The sequence below is a fragment of the Mustela nigripes genome, chromosome 12, assembly GCF_022355385.1.
Source record: "Mustela nigripes isolate SB6536 chromosome 12, MUSNIG.SB6536, whole genome shotgun sequence".
Classification (NCBI taxonomy): Eukaryota; Metazoa; Chordata; class Mammalia; order Carnivora; family Mustelidae; genus Mustela; species Mustela nigripes.
The window spans coordinates 5,298,497-5,320,328 of record NC_081568.1 but is presented as its reverse complement, the minus strand read 5'-3'; positions in this window follow the sequence as shown (position 1 = coordinate 5,320,328).

Here is a 21,832-nt window from a genome sequence, read left to right as displayed (position 1 = left end):
GGGGGGGGGGGGGCAAGAGGCGCTGGGGCGCCAGGAGTCCGCTTAGCCGAGAAGTGCCCCAAATGCGCAATGGAGGAGCGAGGCGGGGATGCCTGAGGGCTGTACCCCGCCACGTCCTTGGGTAGGCGGCTTCACTTGCAACCGACACAGTCAGCTTGTCACACTTTGGGATGTCCAGAGGGCCAAGGTGTTGCTTACTGGAGGTTCAGGGGGCGCCCTCTAGCCCGCACGGTCCCGCCGAGCCCCTTCTGCCTGGCGGGGATGGCAGCGAGGGCGCGCCCGGGTTGCTGGGTGCTGGCGCGGGCGGGGTCCGCTCGGAGATCGCACCCTCCTTGGGGACAACCACCTTGGCAGGCAGAGACAGCGCTGGAGCCACGTGGGGGCAGACGCGGGCAAGGACGGTGTCCCTTCCCCACACGCCTGAGAGTCACGACCTCTGTCCCTCGCCCTGAAGGATGGAGGAGCGCTTCGGCTTTCCCCCAAAGGAGGGAAACCTCCGCCCTTCTGGAGGTTTCCTCCTATTCTAGTGTTGTCCCGCGCAAAGACCCGCATATCCCACTTCTTTCAAAGCCTAAGGATCCCGAGGCAGGGCGACCCTCCTCTCTCACGCCGCCGAACACAGCCCGGGGGCTCGTCCCTAAGCACTCGTGGTCCCCTCCAGTAGACCCTACCTGGCACCGCCAACCTCAGAAACCTTCCCGAACTGCCCCGCTGCCCGCCCGGGCTCTCCTGTCCCCTGCGCCAGCGGGGGCGTGCGAGCTGGGTGAGACCCGGCACCGCAGTACCCAGACCCCGCTGGAAGGGGGAGCAGGAGCCGCGGGAGGCGGGGGGCGGTTAGCAGCAGTTAATGCCTGCTCTGCCCCGGGGGGCCAGCGAAAGGCTCAGCTCTCCACCGGCCGCGGGAGGGCTGGGCTGAGCTGGGAATGGGGGCCCGGAGAAGGGCGGCGAACAGAGGCTGGGCTCAGGGGCACGTCCCGAACGCCGCTCCTGAGCCTGGGGTCCTGCCCTACCACGCTTCACCTGGTCCCTGGCCTTTCCTCCTCCCGGAGACCCCGAGAAGACAAGTGAAGGAGACAATGGGTGGAGAAAGTCTCCCCAGAATGTCTCCTGTTTGCGTCACCAGCTGATGATATGCTCCCGCCCCGGGGGGAGAACGAAACTCTGTTCTAGGTCGGGTTAGTTGTCTATCTCCTGCACCTCCGCTCTCAAACCACCCCTATCGTAGACTGCAACCCGGGGAATGCCAAGTTGAGCCTTTGGGGCGACCCCAAACCCGCCCACGGGGCTTGGTTCTTTCTTTTGGACCGGGAATGTTAGGTTTGCGGTGGTCCTGAGAGCAAGTTGCAGTGAGGGCATTGATGGACTAGACTTAAAATGGCCAGACCCTGATCTCTCCTAAGGACAGGCGGTCCAGGGGCAGGCTAGGCAGTTTGTGCCGTGGGGATCCGGTTTTCCTCTCTCTGGGCCCCAGGTCTTTCCCAGTTGGGCAGAGCTGTGCATTCCCAGTCTTTGGTGCTGAAGCAACATACTAATTAGCCCTCCTCCCTCCAATGCTTGCTGCTGCTTCTCCGCTTGTATTGATAAACATCTTCCTTCACTCACTCAAGGAAGAAGAAGTAAATAATCTGTCATTTAGATTTATGGGCAAAAAGAACTGAAAGACTGTGAGAGAAAAGTAAATGTTTAATTATTTTCTTTTTCTTTCTAGTGTGGGAGTGGGGTATTTTTAACTCCCAGTGTCTATACCACGTATATATGCTCCATATGGTAAAGGGGGTTGTTACAAGATTTTTAGGGGATTTTGTTAAATCCAATGGTAAAATATAATCAGAGAGACTGCAATGGACTGAATTTTGCACTTTGACCCTTCTGACATTTTTTATCATATTTTTTCATTAATTTATTCAAGACACATTTATTTTTGTGCCTACCATGTGCCAGATGTCCAGAGAGGGGAATAAAAATAGTAAATTAATAAATTTTTAGAAAAACGGACTGGGCCCTCCTGGGACTCTTCTAGGAATTCCCAATGTGCCTTGAAAAGTAGGACTACAAAATACAAAACACGATTAAAAATCAACATGCATCCCCTGCTCCTCCGTCCAATTTAAATTTTATCATCATAGACAAAGGTCATGGAAGGAATTGAATGTGAAAACCGGGCTATGCCAGACTTCCCGGAGATTTTTTTTGTTTTGTTTTAGTTTTGATGCATATTTTTATTGGGATCTCTGTCAGTACTTTATGTTTGAGACAAAATGAAATGTGAACCGATGTGTTATTATAGCTGTTCTCTAGGTGTTTTAGAATATACTGCACCAACTATGCTTTTTTAAAAGTCCACAACAGTTTGTACTTTGAAAGAAAAGAAGAAAACAAAGTAATAACGGAGGGATGACGTGGCATGAAAAATGCTCTTTAGCACAAAGCCTCAAGTATAGGTTTTTGCACCAAAGGGACCCCAGGGCGTCCGCAGGTTCATTTCCTATCTTTGGACAACAGGGCTGCTACACCAAGGGTAAGGTATGGTGAGGAAAGAGGTCCTCCCGTAATTTAACTCCATTTCAATGCATTTGTGACAAAACGCGCAAAGAAACTACCGTGGAAGCTCTAACTGGGCCCCAGAAAGTGTATAAAAGAAAAGCATTAGGAAGGAGAAATTTGTTTTGACCGCTAGAGGGCAGCCCCCCATCCCCGGAACCCAGCAGGCTGGGCAGGCGGGAGGGTGTGAGACCCCTGTAGTTGCATGGGGTGGGGGGGGGGGGGCCCACACTTGATGTAAGGTTCTGCTGTCACCATCTTGAAATTCTTGGTGATTTTTGAGGGAGGGGTCACGCCTTTCCATTTTTCCCTGGGCCCCGCGATCCGAGAGTTGGTCCTGGGGGCTGGTGACACTAAATGCCACTCCGTCTAGGCCTGCGTGCAGAGCCCTTGGGGCCCGGGCTTGAGGACAAGCAGGCAGGCTCCTCTGCCGGGGACCGCCATCCACCTATCGCTTCCTGCGCTGACCGTCTTTCACCTACACACGGGCACACGGAGTCATAAATCTGGTAAACAGTCGTGCTGCTTGACAGGCGGTGGAACCAATGGCTTTGGCTTTAAAAATAACCCATCTTCCAGTCCCTATTCCAAATCCAGTCCGATTAGCTCAGTCAATAAGGACACTGCTGTCCTCCTCCCAATGTCACAGTGCTCTGATTGATTCAATAAAGGCAGGCGAGCAAACCGTGCCAAGGACAGACACAGACGTGTGCCAGCCCGGAGCATATTGTAGAGCTGAGCACAGAGAATCTCCCTGTGTATGCGTTCCTCTCTGGCAAATACATAGCTACAATTTATATAATAAAGTATGAACAGTATGTCAACAGATTCATTATCACCATGAAATATGTTTTGTGTACCCAGATAACATTTACATTTTTATTGAACTAGAGTCTGTGAGTACAGAAAGCACACAACCAAGCCAGCTTATGGCTCCTGGAAGGCTCCTGGACTCCTCCAGCTCACTAAGGAACTTTTTTTGCACTTCAGTGTCTAGAGCGTCAGGAAAGTAGCTGAATGTGACATTAATATATTCATGTTCATTCCCATCTACTGAGGCATGATCTCTACCTGTCTTTGAAAGATCCTCCTTCCCTGACTTACTTGATAAAGCATTTCTCAAGTGACAAAATTATGATAAATATTTCACAAAATCATTCTTAAAATCTGGTTTCAGGTGATTTACTGGGATTTATGGTCCTGAATGTATGGGAAGGTGGCCTAAGTGTCTTTGGAACAGAGCCTTCACAAATTCCTGCTGCCGTTCCAAAGTTTGATTCTGGTACTTATTTTTCAAAATCCACTGAGACACTGGGACTCCCTTCATGGGGGGTGGGGGTGAGAACAGGTTAATGACTAATCAGTTTCCAGCACGTCTACAATCTTGTAACGAGATATCGATTTCTCTGCTCTTGCTCAGAGAATATGATCTAAAAAGCAATGATTCATTGTACAGGGATGTGTGCTCAGGATTTGTTGCCTAGGGAGGTACAGGAAAAGGAAGCTTACTTAGCAAGCATAAGTGGATCACTTCGATACCAGACTTTTATTTTTACATCCTTTAAGGTGTCCCTTAAAGTGGTCAATGAAAGAATAATAAATTAATAATTGAGTCACTCTAAAACTGAGGAACAAGAAATGGTCTCTCTGAAAACGGTTGACATACTTTATGAATAGTTTTGCCCACTTCTGAATTCACTCAGTTTAGATAACTTAGCTGAAGATTTTAAGCCACTGCCACTGCTTGATTCGTGCTTTTATATTTAAGTTTGAAAATAAATAAATTCACGGCTTGTGTTATGCCACACTGTTGTAATAATTGTCAATGTTCTTATAATAACTTTCTTAAGGTGCTGGATTTTGCCTCATCCCTGAAATCAGCTGCGAAAGTTCAAAGAAGCCATAAACATCCCTGAGCCTCAGGTTGTGTATCTGTGAAGTAAGATGAGTGTGGCAGTTACCCTAAGGATCTTTCTGATATGTTCATAAAACCCTGGACTGGGTAACAGGATGGATTTTAATCTTTTTTTTTAGATGGGGGGGGCGGTGGTCGTCACTTTTATTCAATAAGAACAAGTGACTATGCTCAAAAGAAGTTTGTTCAATTGTATGGAAGCACTTGATTACGAGTACTATTTCCTTAGGTTTCAAGGCAGAATGAGTGTTTCTGTGCTATGCTGTGGCAATTTACTGGGCACACACTAATCTTTTTGTGTTCATATGACCTGTCTTCCCTTGTGAGAAGGTAAATTCATTAAGGGCAGGGGACTTTGTTCTTTTGTTCGCTGTTATATCTACCTCTCTTACTTGAAATTTGCAAAACACATAGTAAGTACTTAATTAATACGCGCCAGATGAATGAATGATTGAATGGATGAGGACATAAGGTCACTTCATTCTTTGAGAAGAAGAGTACAATTGACAAATAATGCTAGTGGATTACTTTAATCAGAACTTGATTTGACAGAAATGCTGCCCAAGCCCTGAAGAGGTTACATGTACATAAATGTTTGCTATTAACACTATGTACTTTTTTCTTAACCTCACAGTGCTTCCAAATCCAAAAATGGTTAAGATTTTCATGCAACATTGAGGACCTATCACTACCAGTCCCACTCACCTAGCAGAGCAAAGGTAAGAGCACATACGAGATAAGACACTGAAGAAAGAGCTGGAGAATGACTAGGTCCAGGAGAAGAGAGTGTCTGGGGGAGAGCACAATTTGGGGTTGGTTTTCTCAAGAGAAAATGGCGTTCAGTATCATAGTTCCTAGTCCTACATCAGAGGCAAAACAACACCAGGCAATGAAAATTCTCCGGATTTATGAAGTCTTAAAGTCTTGAAATCTCGTCCTTTCTACATCTGAACCATGGATGAGAACTTGACAGTAAGAAAGCAGAGTAGGATAGAGGGGAATGGGTCAACTCTATGTGTGGTCACTCTAACAGCCAGGCATGCTTGGATACCAAACTTGAAGGAAGAAAGATGAAAAACAATAGCTTAAAAGAGGATTATTTTGGTAGTTGAAATGTGTTTGTTATAGCTAGCATTTTAAAAAAATAATAATACTTGTAAACGTCATTCCAAATATTACGAGCCTCATGTCTGTAAACTGTGTTAGAGATTCCCCATTACAAATGAAGGCAGTTCTGCTCTTAAATAGAAGATCTCAAGAAGAACCCCAAGTAAATGTTTTAAATAGCACATAGGGTGTTGCGACATGTGATACATTTAAATATCTTCACCTCTAAATTATTAGGCACTTCCCTCCCAAATGGTGCTCCAGCTCCAGGTGGCAAGTGGAAAACTGAACTCAAAATCATGCCTACCACAGTTGGTGGCATCTCACCAAGCTAGAGGCTTGTCCTCTGCTCCCCACTCGGTCACGTGCCCCCATCCAAATAGCCATCATTCCTGCAACTGTATTTCGATTTTTCTCAAGCTTCCTCGTCCTCCACAGCCCATTCTATTGCCTCAGGGCTTTAGACTCTCTAGCCTGCCTTGTTGCCTGCTCAGATCCATCCCACAATTGTTCCACCCAGCACAGAAATCTGACCTGTTCTGCCCCACCATCTACATAAGAAAACCACCTCCTGACCCTCTTAGCCCCTTTATAACTTCTGATTTAGGTTCCAGATAGATTAAGCTACAAGACTGCCTGGAGGGCCCCCCTACTTCTCCTCTGCCTCAGACAGCGCCCATCCCCTAAGCTCTGTTTGAGGTAGGAGGCCCTTAGACTGGGTTGGTTCTTTGGTAGCTGATCTAACCAGACCAAAACCAACATCAGAGTCACTGCACTCAAATCTGAGAAAGTGAAACTTCTGAACAGCCAACGGCAGTCAACCAGGCTTTCCCAAATAAGGCCCCCAATTAGGCTGTAGCCTATCAAACCATTGCTTTGCTTCTGTATCTTCTCTATAAAGAAGAAGCCCCTAGCACCTGTAGGTAGAGCCTCCTAACCACTTCTGGTTTGGCATTGCCTGATTAGAAATTATAGTTGCTCAATTATTTAAAAAAAATGTGCCTCAGTTTACCTTTTTCAACATATCCATGATCACCCAATCACCACCCACCACTTCCATTACCTGGAACACTGACACTCATCCTCTTACCTGGGAATCTTCTTGAAGTCCCTCCTCCACCCACAGCTACTTCCACCCCGAGGACCTTTATAAAATAGGAAGGCGCCGTTATCACAGAATACTTCAGGTGTTGGAGGGTTAAGTCAAAGACATTTTGAAAGGACAGCTTTTCAGTAATTCATCAGAATGAATGACCGGCCTCCAGGCTTCTTTTGTGGATCATTATTATAAATGGGACCTACATTTATAATATACGTTTATAATCTGTAAAAATGTGCTGATAGATTATAGAAAATACAGGATAGTGTATATCAATAAGGATAAAGATTTCCAAACACGGGTTGTTTTTCTTCTAAACAGAACGTATACGTATACAGATAAGTGAGTACATTTTACTATAAAAACTAGTTAAAGAAAATACTGTCCCGGCAAGAAATGATATTTCAAATGAAGAATCAATGAAACCCCGCTGAAGGACACAAAATCTGCTTTCTCTGGCACTAATGCCACCTGAAATGCACTTTTATCGGCTCCCACTACAGTGCCAGGTGGTGCCTAGGTCCACGGGCGGGGGGAGACTGCTGGGTTCACGGGGCCAATTGCCTTAGATTAAATAACCCCCAAATGGCCAGCTACGGTTTACGTGCCAACCCTATCTAGACAGGCTATATTTACATTGTTACTGGGAAGTGCTGAAGACATTTTCATGCTCAGCAGGCTGCAGGAATAAAAAGGCAATCTTAAACCTAGACTCTCATTATTGCATTACAGTCTAATAACTAATACATGAAAAAAAAAATCTGTCTTCCCTGCTGTGGTAGGCTGCTCTTCACTTCTAAATATATTTTCCTCCAGAGACAGCAAATGGAAGGCTCATCTTTAAAAGAAAATACTTTGAAATTTTAAAGATATTAATATTAAAATATCTGAACTAAAATATAAAAAATACTGATCAGGCTTGGAGGTTGCTCAGTGTGGATTCAAATTGTTTTATATTGTTTCATTACAGAGCAAAGTGTCTATTCTTAAGATACAGAGTTTGCAATTAGCTCTCCAGTTACAATGATCTCTTTGGTTTTCTTACATGGAGGCAAAATATAATTATATTTAGTCCTTTCAAGTGTGCTGAGTTTTATCGGTCCTGGACGAAAGTTTACAAATCTAAGGATAGCTCCCTTTTGCTAATTCTATGTTGATGGTGTCGGAAAAAATATCCATTAGTCTTCCTTACCCTCTCTTAATGGTATTTTGTAGGGAAATTTAAGAGATAAAGGAGTTGTATAGTGTGACATTAGAAACCACAAATGTGAGCACATAACAGAACGAGATTATTCCAATGATTCACACATTGCCCATCAGACGTCTTCTTTCATTTGGATCCTTCTAGAATGTTTTTGCTTGCTGTAGGTGAAGTATTCTTTACCCAAACTATATTCAGTTCTTTGCTTCTTTGGGGGTCCATTCAGCATTTGAGTGAATCACATCTAAACAAAAGTACAAAACGGAATTTTAAAATGATCTTTGTGCTTAGGCTGGTGCTTAGGCACCTTTCAGAGCCCAGAATGGGCTGCAGATACTAAAAAGCCAGCAACCATAGGGATTCACATGAAGACATGCTGAACCACTAGGAGGTTGTCGTTCTCATCAAATACAGGGACAGAAGCAAAGGCAGGCGTGAGGACTGGTTCCACTCAATCTTTTAGCATAGTCATTGTTGGATAATAAACTGTAGGGATGTTTAACATTTTTTATTAAACATTTATAGGATGATTACTTGTGCTTGTTTATCTTCTTTTTGATCATTAGCCCAGGACTCATAAACAAATTCTCATACAAGCAAAATGCAAAAGTCTAGGGAAGGAATCACATCTTCTTAAGTTGTTCAGACAGCTGGAAGGTCCACAGTCATGATCTTGTTTACTCATTAATAGTATTTTTTACTGTAACACACATGTAATCCTGTTATTCTTTGAGTTGCCCTGTTTCTCTTAACCAGTTGGAAGCTTTCCTGTTTCCTAATTGATTGATCATTGAGTGGAAACCCGTGCCCCCTCCCCAGAGGGACTGTTGGATCAGGGGCTGTTCTCAGATTGTTCTATTTCACACAGTGCTTAATGAAAAAGTGAATTCCAAAGATTTTGGAAACAGTGGGATTTTAGAAATGGCATCGAGTGAGTAAGATCAGTGAAGAGCGCACCTACAGAAGAGCCTGAGAGTCAGAATCTCAAAGCTACACACTTTACTGTGGGGAGCCAGCAGAGCCACACAATGGCTCCCCTGCACTCCACTGCGCAGAGAATCTCCCCTCCATGTTTCCCTGCAAGTGTTCTGAGCTTCTTCACAGGCTCCCTCCCTGGTGGGCAGAGAGGAGAAAGCCCACTGAGTACAATGCAGCCATTAATTTAATTCCTTCCCTGAAGGGCCCCCTTATGTAATCCCAGCTCTGAGGTCCCAGGTGTTAGGTCACAGCCCCATTTTCAGGATCTGCCCTGTCCTTCCCCAAATTTGAAGTGGCCTGAGGGGAAGTAAATTAGGCAGGAGACAGGAGGGACTGCAGAGCCATGTAAATAAACACTTCTGTGAGCCTGCTCACTGGGCTAGTCACTTCTGGGATAGGCCCACCCCGGGCACTCCATCAGCATTTGCTGATGGAGGGTCTAACTTGAAGTCAGCCTGGTCGATCATCTCTCCCTGACTTGTTTCCACGTCTCTGGTGGGATGACTTTCCCTGGTAGTCCCAGGCAAGATGGCTAGCTCTCACCTCAGCTGCCCCTAGGACCCCAGACTCTCAGAGGCATGCAGGGAATACTGAGTCCTACCCCTGCCACATAACTTGGGGGCTGGGAGATTGTTCAAAAGTTGAATCTTCTCTCCCCTTGCTTACCTGCCCAGCACTGTTGATTTGGGCTTTCTACTTCCCAGACATCATATGGTCCTTTTCTCTGTCCTTGGAATTAGATAAAAGTTTTAAGTCTGCACCCAGACCAACCCTACTTCTAGGTGTGTCAAAAAGTATGGTAGTCGTTAGAATAGCTTTTGCCTTTAAGGAAGAGGATTCCTGATTCTCCATGACACAAAAATCAAGATCGTTAGTTACCTTACCCAACAGGAAGTCTGGAGTCAGGAGGTGGCTCCTTGATGTTCTCAAGCTTCCCAGGGATGCATAACCCTCTGCAGTATTGTCCTTGGCAACCTGACTATACTTCCCTAAGACAGTCACCTCTACGGTACACCTTAACCACTGCAACTCTAGACGTCATATCCTCCTCATATGACAGAATGTGGACTAAGGAGGACATGGGCACAGAAGGATTTCCTCTTGGAACATTCTGTCTTTTATTAAGTTGCAAATCTGCTCCTCGCATGCACAGCAGAATTCTCCCTACGTACACTGGCAGAAACGGGGCCATCTACTCATCTCCAAGCCAATCGCAGGAAGAGAACTGGGGTCACTGTAATGGTAAAATCCACTGTGATCCCCTCCTGGAGTCCACCTTCCCAGAGTGTGAGCTGACCACATGCCCAGATGAAATCGATGTTTATTGAGTTAGCAAGGAACAAGAACAAAGTGTTGGAGAAATTGGCAAGCTACAGCGTCCATCCCAAGGGACATAGGGAAATTCACAATACTCTCTTCTCTTTTGGCAAAGCCTGCCTCTTACAATTATTGACTTGCTAAAAAAAGTTAAGAAGATCAACTTTGAGAGTAAAAACAATCAATGCTCTCCTTGTTCTTGTCCTCACCCCCTGGGACGACAGTGGCACAGGGTTTAAGGGGGAAATAAAAACATCTTGGTTTATTATTTATACAATTAAAGAACTATTTAAAAATATTTTCAGGCTTGTGATTTTACTATTCATTCAAATAATGAGCATCTATTAGGAACCGACCCTGAACTCTGGGCTAATGTGGGAAAGCAGCTTTATGAGAAGCTTTAATGGTATAAAACTAAAAACAATAAACTAACACTAATGGAAGATAAACTGTGGTTCACTGTAAGGCAGAACTTTTGTGTATGAGAGCCATTTTAAATGTAACATATTATCTAGTGAGTTGGTAATTTTGAAGCACAAGATATAGGATGGGTTGTTATGAATTGAAGAAGATGACTTCTGATTAGGTTTTAATATTTCAATATGCTTGAAACACCCCCCAATAAGCATGAACACCACAAATAAGCAAATAATAAAAGAACCACACCATTTTATGAAAGTGCTATTTGTATTAAAATTCTAAGTATGACACCATAAAATTAATGCACTGTTATCCTTTGAGTCCAGAACAGTCAACTGGCAACAGATCTAGTTTTATTACATTTATTCTTAGAAAATTCACATGTGATAAACATCTAGACCTTACCTTGTATTTTAGCCTACCAACTAAGCTTGACATATTTTCATGGTATCTTTCCATTATATAGATACAGGATTTATTGTGAAACTGTTTTCAAAAGTAAGCACTCTCCAAGTCTCATAAAGAATATTTTTAGAAAATGTAAAGCATCTGTCTTAAACTTATCTGAGAATTTATAGAATCAGTACACAAATGATATTTAAAAAATAAATACTAGTGATCATACATATTTTGTACTATCATTTGCATCTTCTTGCACCCACAAATCTGGGGTAAATTTCACAAAAGTCTGGGGTAAACTATCTGATTCAATTGTGAGCAAATCAATGATACTGTGAGTTGCTTACCAGTAGTTTGTTTTTATTTATGAATCGGATTTTCCCTATTGGCAGCCTTCCCAATCAGCATAAGGATTGCTTTTAGAGTTCTTTTATTTTATTTCTAAAGATAAAAATAATATTGGCCAATATCATGATTGACAAGAATTATTACTTGGATACTAATTTTAGCATAAGGTTAATGAAAAACAGTTTTTTAGAAAAAAAAATCATTGTCATTGTGATTCAATCTATTTAATGATTTTAAGTTTTTATTTAAATTTCAGTTAGTTAACATACAGTCTAGTATCAGTTCCGGGGTGAAATACTGTGATTCAATGGTTCCGTCATGACAAGCTCACTCATTCATCCCCATCACCTGTTTCCTCATCCCCTGCACACTTCCCTTCTGAAACCATCAGTTTGTTCTCCGCCGCTGGGCTCTGCCGCTGGCTCTGTCTCTTTTTTCCCTATCCTCCATTGTTTTTTTTCTTGGATTTCACCAGTGAGTGAAATCTTGTGGTATTTGTCTTTCTCTGACAAACTCAGTACACTGAGTATCATATCCTATAGCTCCAGACACATGAGAAGATGCCCAACATCACTAAGCATCAGAGAAATACTTTCTGACTTGAAAATATATCTGTGTACATTAAAATTACCTTTAAACCAGTTTTTGCTATCTGTTTGGTACATATTATATATGAGTTTAAGAAACGATAAAAGTTAAATGGCTCTACCTTGAATGATGTCTTAAAATCATACCTAAAAGTTCCAATTTCTACAAGAAAGAATGGGTATGTTGGAATAAGCCTCTGCAGACCGTAGTGAGCAACACAGGAGATCTGTACACTCACATCCACGACTATCTGAAATGCTAGAGAGGGGCCAGAATCACCAAGCACGAGCTAGGGGACAGACCTATCTCCTTAAAGAAGGAAACACACTGGGAAGGCCACCTGTATCCAATTTTTCACCCGAAGGCACTCCACAGCATGTGCTCTGGCAGCTAGAACCTAAAGAGGAAGCCACAGTCTTACTGTTGAGGTGTCAGAAAATGTTGAGTTTGGGACTGCTGAAACAGCTGACAGGTGAAAGAGATGCAATGGGAGAATCGCAGGAGAAGTCCCAACTCTGAGTATAAATATCGTCCAACGTTTGACTGAACCCTGGACTGCCCATGTGTGGAGATGGCATAAAGCAACATCTGAAAAACTAAAAGAGCAGAGCAAAAAATTTGGCTGCTGCTCATCTCTGGAAAAATAAGATTTAAAGTTTGAGTTCCACCATGCTAGAGGGAGTCTCCCAAAAAGGCCCCACCTTCAGGATAAAACTATATGCCAGGTCTAAAGGGTTCTCCTTATGACTAAAAGAGAAACTGAAACTCATGCAAGCTAACATATAAAGCCTGCTGAATGTGAAAGGGATTGGCCAGTAACTTCATTGCCTTCTGAAGTGAAAATCAACTCTTTTTAGAGAAAGATACACAGTCCACAATATCTACAATGTGTCATTTCCAAAGTCCAACATAAAATTTAAAAAGTGTTAGACATTCGAAGAAACAAGAAAACGTGACCCATAATTAAGAGAAAAAGCAGTCAATAGAAGTTGATAGTATCCAGATGTTACATGTAGAAGACTATGGCTCAAAAATAACTACTAGAAATAGTGTCAGATATATAAAGAAAAACATCATCAAGACAAGTAAACAGAGAGTTTGTACAAGAAATTGAAACTATGAAAAAAAAAATCAACTGGAAATTCCAGAACTGAGAAGTAAGGTATTTCAATAAAAATTAATGTAAAAATTAATGAACCTGGCTGGCTCAGTGAGTTAAGCCTCTGCCTTCGGCTCAGGTCATGATCTCAGGGTCCTGGGATCAAGCCCTGCATCTGGGTCTCTGCTCAGCAGGGAGCCTGTTTCCCCCTCTCTCTCTCTGCCTGCTGCTCTGCCTATTTGTGATCTCTCTGTCAAATAAATAAATAAAATCTTTTTTAAAAAAATTAATGTAATAGACCTAATGGTATATTCCAAATGGTAGAAAAATGATCACTGAAATTAAGACAGGACAGTAGAAATCCAAACTGAAAAAGGAAGAAGATTTAAAGAATGAACTGAATTTAACTAACTTGTGGAATCATAGCATGAATTGTGACATGAATTCTTCTTGTAAGAAACAATTAGAGGTGAGAAGATAATAAATAGGACAATGTCGTTGCACTGGAGCAAAACACACTCACACACACACACACACACACACACATTAACTAAGAACTCTATAAAAGGAAAATGCAAGTGTGAAATACTTTTAGGTTAAATAAGATCTGAAAGAATTAATTGCCAGGTGATCTGATAATGGAAGCTTTTAAGGTTGAAGGAAAATAATATCAGATGAAAATTCAGATCTTAATTACCAAAAGTCCCTAAATATTTAAAGCAAAGATAATGACATTATAACATGGAATTTATAGTATAGGCATCTCTCATTTAATTGTGCTTTGCTTTGTTGTGCTTCACAGATACTGCATTTTTTGCAAATGGAGAGTTTGGGCAACCCTGCATCAAGCAAGTCTATCAGTGCCATTTTCCCAACAGCATTCACTCATTTTGTGTCTCTGTCACATTTTGTACTTTTCACAATATTTCAAGCTTTTTAAATTATTAATATATTTGTTATGGTGACCTGTGATAGAAGATTACAACTTGCAGAACACTCAGGGGATGGTTAGTATATTTTAGCAATAAAGCAATAAACTTTTTGACTTAAGGTATGTACATTGTCTTTTTGGAGACAATGCTATTTCATACTTAATAGACTACAGTATAAATATAACTTTCATATATGAAAAATATGTATAACCAAAACATTCATTTGACTCACTTTATTATAGCATTCACTTTATTGCAGTGGTCTAGAACTGAACATGCAGTATCTCCCAGATATGCTTGTATATACTTTATAAAATTTATAATAATAGCAAAAAATAAGCAAGGAAAATGAATTATGAAACCAGTGAGAATATAAATGGAAAGATTAAGTTATACCTTGTAAGCTTTTATATTCTATGTGAAGACATATTTATTAGGGCTAGAGAGTGATAAATAAAAAATGCATATTTATTTATTTATTTATTTTGAAAGATTTTATTTATTTATTTGACAGAGAGAGATCACAAGTAGACAGAGAGGCAGGCAGAGAGAGAGAGGGAAGCAGGCTCCCTGCTGAGCAGAGAGCCCGACACGGGCCTCGATCCCAGGACCCTGAGATCATGACCTGAGCCGAAGGCAGCGGCTTAACCCACTGAGCCACCCAGGCGCCCAAAAATGCATATTTTAATGAAGAAATATTTGTTAGGGTTAGAGAGTGATAAATTTAAAAATGCATAATTTTAATTCCTAAAAAAAATTCCAAGGTATAACTAAAAAGCCAGTAGACATATTAGATCATAGTTCTAATTCTAACAGCAAAGAAAGACAAGAAGAGAGGAACACTGGAATACAAACCAGATGAAGCAAATTGAAAGTAAGTTGAAAAGTGGTAGAACTATGCCCAATCATATCAAAAAAAATGCCTTAAACATAAATAGAATAAACATTTAAAAGGCAGAGATTGGAAGATCAGAGAAAGAAAAGTAAGATCCAACTACATGCTGAACAAAAAATCACTGAAATCACTTTAAATATAAAGTCTCACATGTAAAGATGAAAAAGTATGTGCTATGCCAAAGTAAGTATAAGGAAACTGGTATAATTATATTAAAATCACACAAAAAAAATAGAATTCAAGATTAGGAACATTCCTAGAGAAGATGAAAGGCAGTTTTTAATATTAAAAGATTCCTTTCACTGGGAACACACCACAAGTCACACACCCAAATTAGCACCATAGATCTGACAGAAGAAAAGACGAGTGTATATTTAGGACTTTGGTGAAAGCGACCATTTGTAGGCCACACAAGTAGTCCAGATAAGAAGAAAACATTGACAAACGGATATTATCTTAAAACAATTTTATCATCAAAAGTCACTACTAAGAACAAGAGAAAATATGTACAATATGTGTATTTGAGAAAGGTCTTGGATCCAGAATTCATAGAGAATTCTTATACATTAATAAAAAAGAGAAAACAACTCCAAGAAAGATAGGAAAAATAGTCAAACAGCTGCTTCAGAAATCTATAGAAATGATCACTAAGCACATGAAAAGATGTTCAGTGAGATAAATAAGAAATTACATCCACAATAAAATAGCGTTTCGTACCACTAAAGTCCGAGACTAACACCAGGTTGAAGTGGTGCGGAGAAATTGGAAGTTTTATACGTATAAAGTGTTACATTAGAAAGCAGTTTGGCAGTTCCTAATAAATTTAAATGTATACCAACCCTAGGATCGATCCTACAACCCCACTCCTAGGTATTTAACAAAGAAAAAAGAAATACTCAAAAATTCTTGAACAAGAATGCTTGTTGTAATAGCTTTGCCTATAACCAGCAAAAACTGGAAAAGACCATCGGTCCATCAACTGGAGAATTAATAAAAAGCCTCGGTCTATTCATACAATGGGATACTATTCACCAATTAACAACAACAACAAAAGGCAGGAAATATTGTTAGAAACAACAGCATGAATGAATCTCAAGGACCATGAGCAAAAGAAGCCAGACACAGAAACAGCGCACTCTGCATGATTTCATTTATTAAAGTTCAAGAATGAGCAAAGTCTTGATGACACAATTCAAAACAGTGGTTGTCCAAGAGGGATGGGAACCGACAGGGTGGGAACGGAAAGAATTATAAGAGAATTAGGAGGAGGGTAATGAAAATGTTCTGTCTCGATAAGTGTGTACATGGATCAAACCTCACTGCACTCCGTGCTTAAGATATGTCTGTGAAAAAAAAAAAGAGTAAGTATTTTGTAGACTGGAATACTTATACAGAAATAAATTCTAATAAAATTATGCCAAAACAAAAAATAAATGTAATTAATATATTACTTGAAGGACTGTTACAGTTTGTAGTGATATATAATATCTAATGTAAAAAATTATATTTTAGAGGACATATTCCTTAATACTTTTTTCCCTGTGTTTTTAACTATTTGTACTTTCAAAATGGTATAATACGACATTTTCACTTCAGGTTAAAAACTCCGGTCTGGAAATCAAGTTATAATGTGGGTAGGGAAGTAATAGTAAAACCATTATTAAGAATAGGAACATCAGGGTGCCCGGGTGACTCAGTTGGTGAAGCATCCAAATGTTGATTTTAGCTCAAGTCATGATCTCAGGGTTGTGAGATCTAAGCTCTGTGCTGGGCATGGAGCCTGTTTAAGATTCTCTCTCTTCTTCTCCTTCTGCCCCTCCTCCCTAAAAAAAATACGAACATCTAAAATGTTCCATTTAATATATATCATGTGAAAATAAAGTAAAAATAGTTTTTCATGTATCCATGGATAACAAAATAAATGAAAAATGTAACATATATAAAACTAAAACATCACTGGTGATCACAAATGAAATAATCACAATTTTCAGGGATAAAGCTGCTATGATATTAAATATTCACACAACATACCTCATGCAAAAGTAAATATTGAATTTAGTTGAGCTAGGTAATGGCCTGAAGCAAAAGTATATTCCAATAATGAAGTCGTTGGTCTTCATAGTAGGTGACTAATTCAAGCAATTAAACTCCAATTAAACTCCCATAGGTTATTTCTCTCACTTTCTGATCTATTCTTTTCATACCTGTTGCACACCTCTTACATCAGTAAAGTGGCCTCCTAATATCAAATAATCCTGGAAATAGGGACTGTCTTCTTTCCAGAGTATTTTTTCTCAAAAGCCTCAAAAACCTACTTCAGCTAGAGATGTGAGTGGAAGAACGTCTCTTACATAAACCTCGAGCAGCAGCTAACTCTGAGAAGCATCCCATCCTGTCCCGAGTGCTTCCACGCCTCGGGAAGCCCACTGATTCTCAAGTGGAATATAAACATAGGGTAGACTTGAATCGCTGCCTAGCCATTCATGCTACCTCCCTGGAAGTGTAACCATGTGCAGGAATGATCTGCCCTGCTTACTCCTGAGAAGAGGTGCAGGATGGCCATTGTCCTTTTAGATAGTTCCTTGATGGTCTCTTCCGTGAGAGACCACTCCAGAAAGGTAAGTGTGTGCACGGAGGTTTAATTATTCTGCGGGTATATGTACTCCTTCCACTCCCGATGCCATGATTCCTGTTGTGTGAATGTGCACATGCATTTGATTATGTCAACCGAAATTATGTATGAAATATATTCCTGACCTTTGTTTTTCTAAGAATATGATTTGTTTTTTTGGAAGTAGTTTCGAATTTGAAGGGCCAACCAGTTGATCATATAATGTAATAGCTGTAAGTTTTTAAACAGCATTTTCTAAGTCATCTGAGCATACATGTACAGCCCAATATAATCATTCAATTCACTTGGAGTTATTTAAAGGATTCCAAGGTTAGCATATACTCCACAACTACCAAAATGATCATAATTAATCTTCCTTATAACCTACCTTAGGAAAAACACAAAGAACCTAGAGCATGTCTAAGTAAGGTAATAAAAGTCACTGCATATTGGAAAATGAGCAGTGACTCTCGTTATATGTAAATCACCACTAGTTGTGCAATCACTTGGATTTGTCCTTTCTATAGCAAATTCAGTAACACTTTTACATTGTCCTTTCATGACAAGATGATACACATTTGAGAGATTGTTTGGAGTTACGATATGAAGTCATGAAGATATAAAAATACCTTCATACATCAAACGCATGAAGACCTAACTTCGATGCAAAAATGCATCAAAACCTGACTTGCGTTGTAAGCGCCGTGCTCTGAATAATAGAGCCACCAGTCAGCTGTAATTCAAAATGTAGCTCATGATTAACTCTCTGTGCCTTTGTGAATCTGGTACTGCAGTGGTGGCGCTCAGCTTTCACTTAATTACTGTTGACTAGGATCAGCCCCAGAATGATGGAAAAGAAAAGGATTCATCATATGCTCATTCAGTGTTGCCAATGAGGAGAGATTCACAACTGAGTGAGACACGAAATTGATTAAGGAGATGTAACATTCAGTCACTATAGCCATGAGCCAATTTAGGAGAAATAATCATCAGCGAACATTTACTTGCTAGATTTTCTGCAAGGTATTTGAATAGTTCCCCCTCCCAGTAGGGATAAACTGTGGTCTTCTTGTCCGAATATGGATGGGCTAGTGTTTTTGTGTCTGAAGTACATATCCATTATTTCCTGAGAAAAACTTGCATAGAACCACAGACAACTGTGGAAAGAAGGAAGCACTGCAAGAAGGCAAAGTGATGATGGGGGATGGCTGAAGATAGAGTGATGGCGAGGGAAGGAGTCAGGCAATGAGCAGAGGTGTGGCAGAGACAGTGCAGGGGGGAAATTAGCTTAAAGCTATACATTTATTTTCCTTTTCTTTCTTTTTTGTTTCTCTGCCTCTGAGAAGTTCTTGTCACTTGGCTCACCCCAAAGCCCATCTTGTGGAAAGTTCCAAAGAGGTTTGAAGTATTTCCTGGATGCTCTGGTCCAGAGACCTCCAGGGACATCTGAAGAAGGAGTCACACATCAGCCTGGCTTTGGAATTATTTTTAACAAAAGAGCCTTAAGAGTAACACTGTTTTGGTTTTTCTCTTTGAGGGAGGTGGTACACATGAGCTGCGGAGAGAGGAGGAGGGTGAAAGAGAGAATCCACAGAAAATTTCAAGCCCAGCACAGACCCCAGCTGCAGAGTTTGATCTTACAACCCTGAGATCATGACCTGAGCCAAAACCAAAAGTGGGATGTCTAACCAACTGAGCCAACCAGGCGCTCCAACAGAAACACCATTCTTACATTTTGTCACAGTTGGAGTTGATTTCTTCTTTCAGAAAAGTACTGTGATGAAGAACAAGAAAGAGAAAGGAAGCAGGGAAGGGGAAGAGTTTCACGAGACTGATCAAGAAGGTGACAAAATTAGAGGTGAAGTTATTACAGAGCTAAGAGATGGTCCAAGCAGGAGAGCTGTAAGTGAAGGAGAACCTGTGCACTCTACTTCGGGGGCCCGATATGGAGGCTGTGGCCAGGACAGTGGGAGCTTGCCGAGGTTGGGTACAAATACCTTGGAGAGGAAGGATAGTAGGAGAAGATCATGGGCTCTGGAGTCAAACAAATACACACTCATACTGACTGCGTGACTGTTTGTGCAGCCTTGGGCAATGTCTCACCTCTCTGGACCTCAGCTATAAATGGATGTGCTTGACTGCACCACCTCCTAGGAATGTGATAATTAAATATTTAATGGGTATGCAAAGCATCTAGCAGTAGCTCATGGTCTGGAAACAGTAAATTGTTTGTTTATCTGACCTCATCTCCTGTCCGTTTTTATGAGAGGATTAAAGGGAATGAATTAGGCAAGCACACAATTTTAAATCTACAATTCTGATGTACTCAGCCATATCCTCTGCAGAATGGGGAGGACCCAAGCCAATCATTCCTGGTCTTGCATGGTCATTGCCATGAATATTTAAAACCAACTATCACATAGGGCCTGGTGTCTAAAGTTGATGGAACCTGCATCCCAAGACCAGCAAATTGGAAAGACATCCTCTTGGAACGGAAAGACAGAATACCTATAATGAAAACACATCATTTACAAAACATTTACAGAATTTGTTTATTCCTCTCTAATTTTGCATTTTAGCCATATAAGACAGCCCAAATCCTTTCAACATATTGAAAGTTATTTAAGAATTATCTTGTCATTTACTGCTAGCAAAGAATGGGAAAATAAAATAAACAACAATAAAGTGAGAAGGAAAACTGTTCCAGCTACATCTATGAGGCAGCAAATGTATACATTTTGTGTATTTTCCAATACAGCCACAGAACTGGATGCGCTTACCCACATCCATAAGCTGCATAAGTCAGGGTAGCCCCAAGCATAAAAAAAAGACTCACTTTAGACCCAAACCAGTGAAGAACTGGATTTAGAAGATCTCACAAAGCAGGTATGGAAAATCCTCCATTAATTCATCTTTCTATTTCCCTCACCACTTGATGGGGTTTCATAGGATTGGTGTTTAGAGATCTGAGGGCTGCTGGGAACAAGTGCCCCATGCTGGGGGGCAGGTAACCTGGGAAAAGGGGGAGGGGTAAAGTTACATTGTTTCTGCTTAATGAATTTATCACTGGCCTTGATTTACATAATACATTTACCATTACATGTCCACTAAAGATTAGCACATTTCTTGATATTTGTACAAGAATCCTTTTGATCTTCTTCGTTGTTTTATTCTATAGAATCATACTAGTTTTATAAAATGAATTTCTCTCTTACATTATTTATAAAATAAGGAATGGTGGAATCCTTAAATATTTGATCATCTCACCAGCTGTATTTTTAGCATCTTTTGTCCACATATATTAGACTGTTAATGTTTTCTACTCCTTCTCTGGTTAATATTTTTCATTTATGTTTTCCATAAAGAGAGAGAGAGCAGTGTGCTCAGTGGGTGAATACCCTTGGAACAAGTGACTTCTTCAGTATAGTTTCAAGGAGAAACCATTTTCCCTCCAAGGCAGAGGGGATCTAATGTAGTCAGTCTGTCGGCAAGCAGGTGGCTGGTTCTCACAAGTGTTGGTGCTACACACAGAGCTCACCATTAGTCGTTGTCTCTCGCTGGTTGGATATTTAGCTATGACTCTAGACACATCAGCCTTGGTGATGTCAGATACTTTGTCCCCTTCACTTAGAGCACTCTGGATCTGTGAACTGGCTTAGATCTGGGAACTATTATTGGAACAACCTCCAGTGTCGAATACCTTAGCCCACATTTTCTCATGAAGAGCCTCATGCTGCAGACCTGCAAGCCCAAGCAGGAAGAGTGAGGAGAAAGAGAAGGGGGCGAAGAAGGTAGAGCCACACTGCAGCACTGTGATTCACCTGCTGCCACTGCTTCACCGGGAGCTGCGCAGAGGCTCGGTGGATGCTCGGCGGAAGTTCGGCGGAGGCTCGGCGGAGGCTCGGCTGGAGGATCCAAGGCAGCTCCGGTGCCAGGGCCACTGAACTGGCCATTAAGAAGAATCGGATCTCAAGTGTATCCACAGAAGGAAGCACTGGTGTTGGTGAGGAAACCCCGGAAACGTTTCCTCTCATCTCCTTTTCCCCATCACTCAAGGTTCACTCCGTGGGTAGGTAACTGCTCCGCACCCCCAGGATGGATTGATGATTTCATTAGTCAGGGGCCACCCATCAGGCGGGATCCATGGTTTGGGATGTGGCATTTCAGTGACATCGCAGGGATTCAGGGAGCATCAGGGAGTGCAGCAGAGTTGGTGGTGAAGGCAGGAAGCCCCTTCAGAAGGAAAGAGATGGTCAGGGGAATATGAAGAGGTGCAGGGTTCGCACTCAATATTCCCATCTAGGCAAGAAGGGAAACCGCAAATACATACTGGAAAGGACTGATGTATTGACGTATAGAACTTGTCATTTCCATGAGGGAAA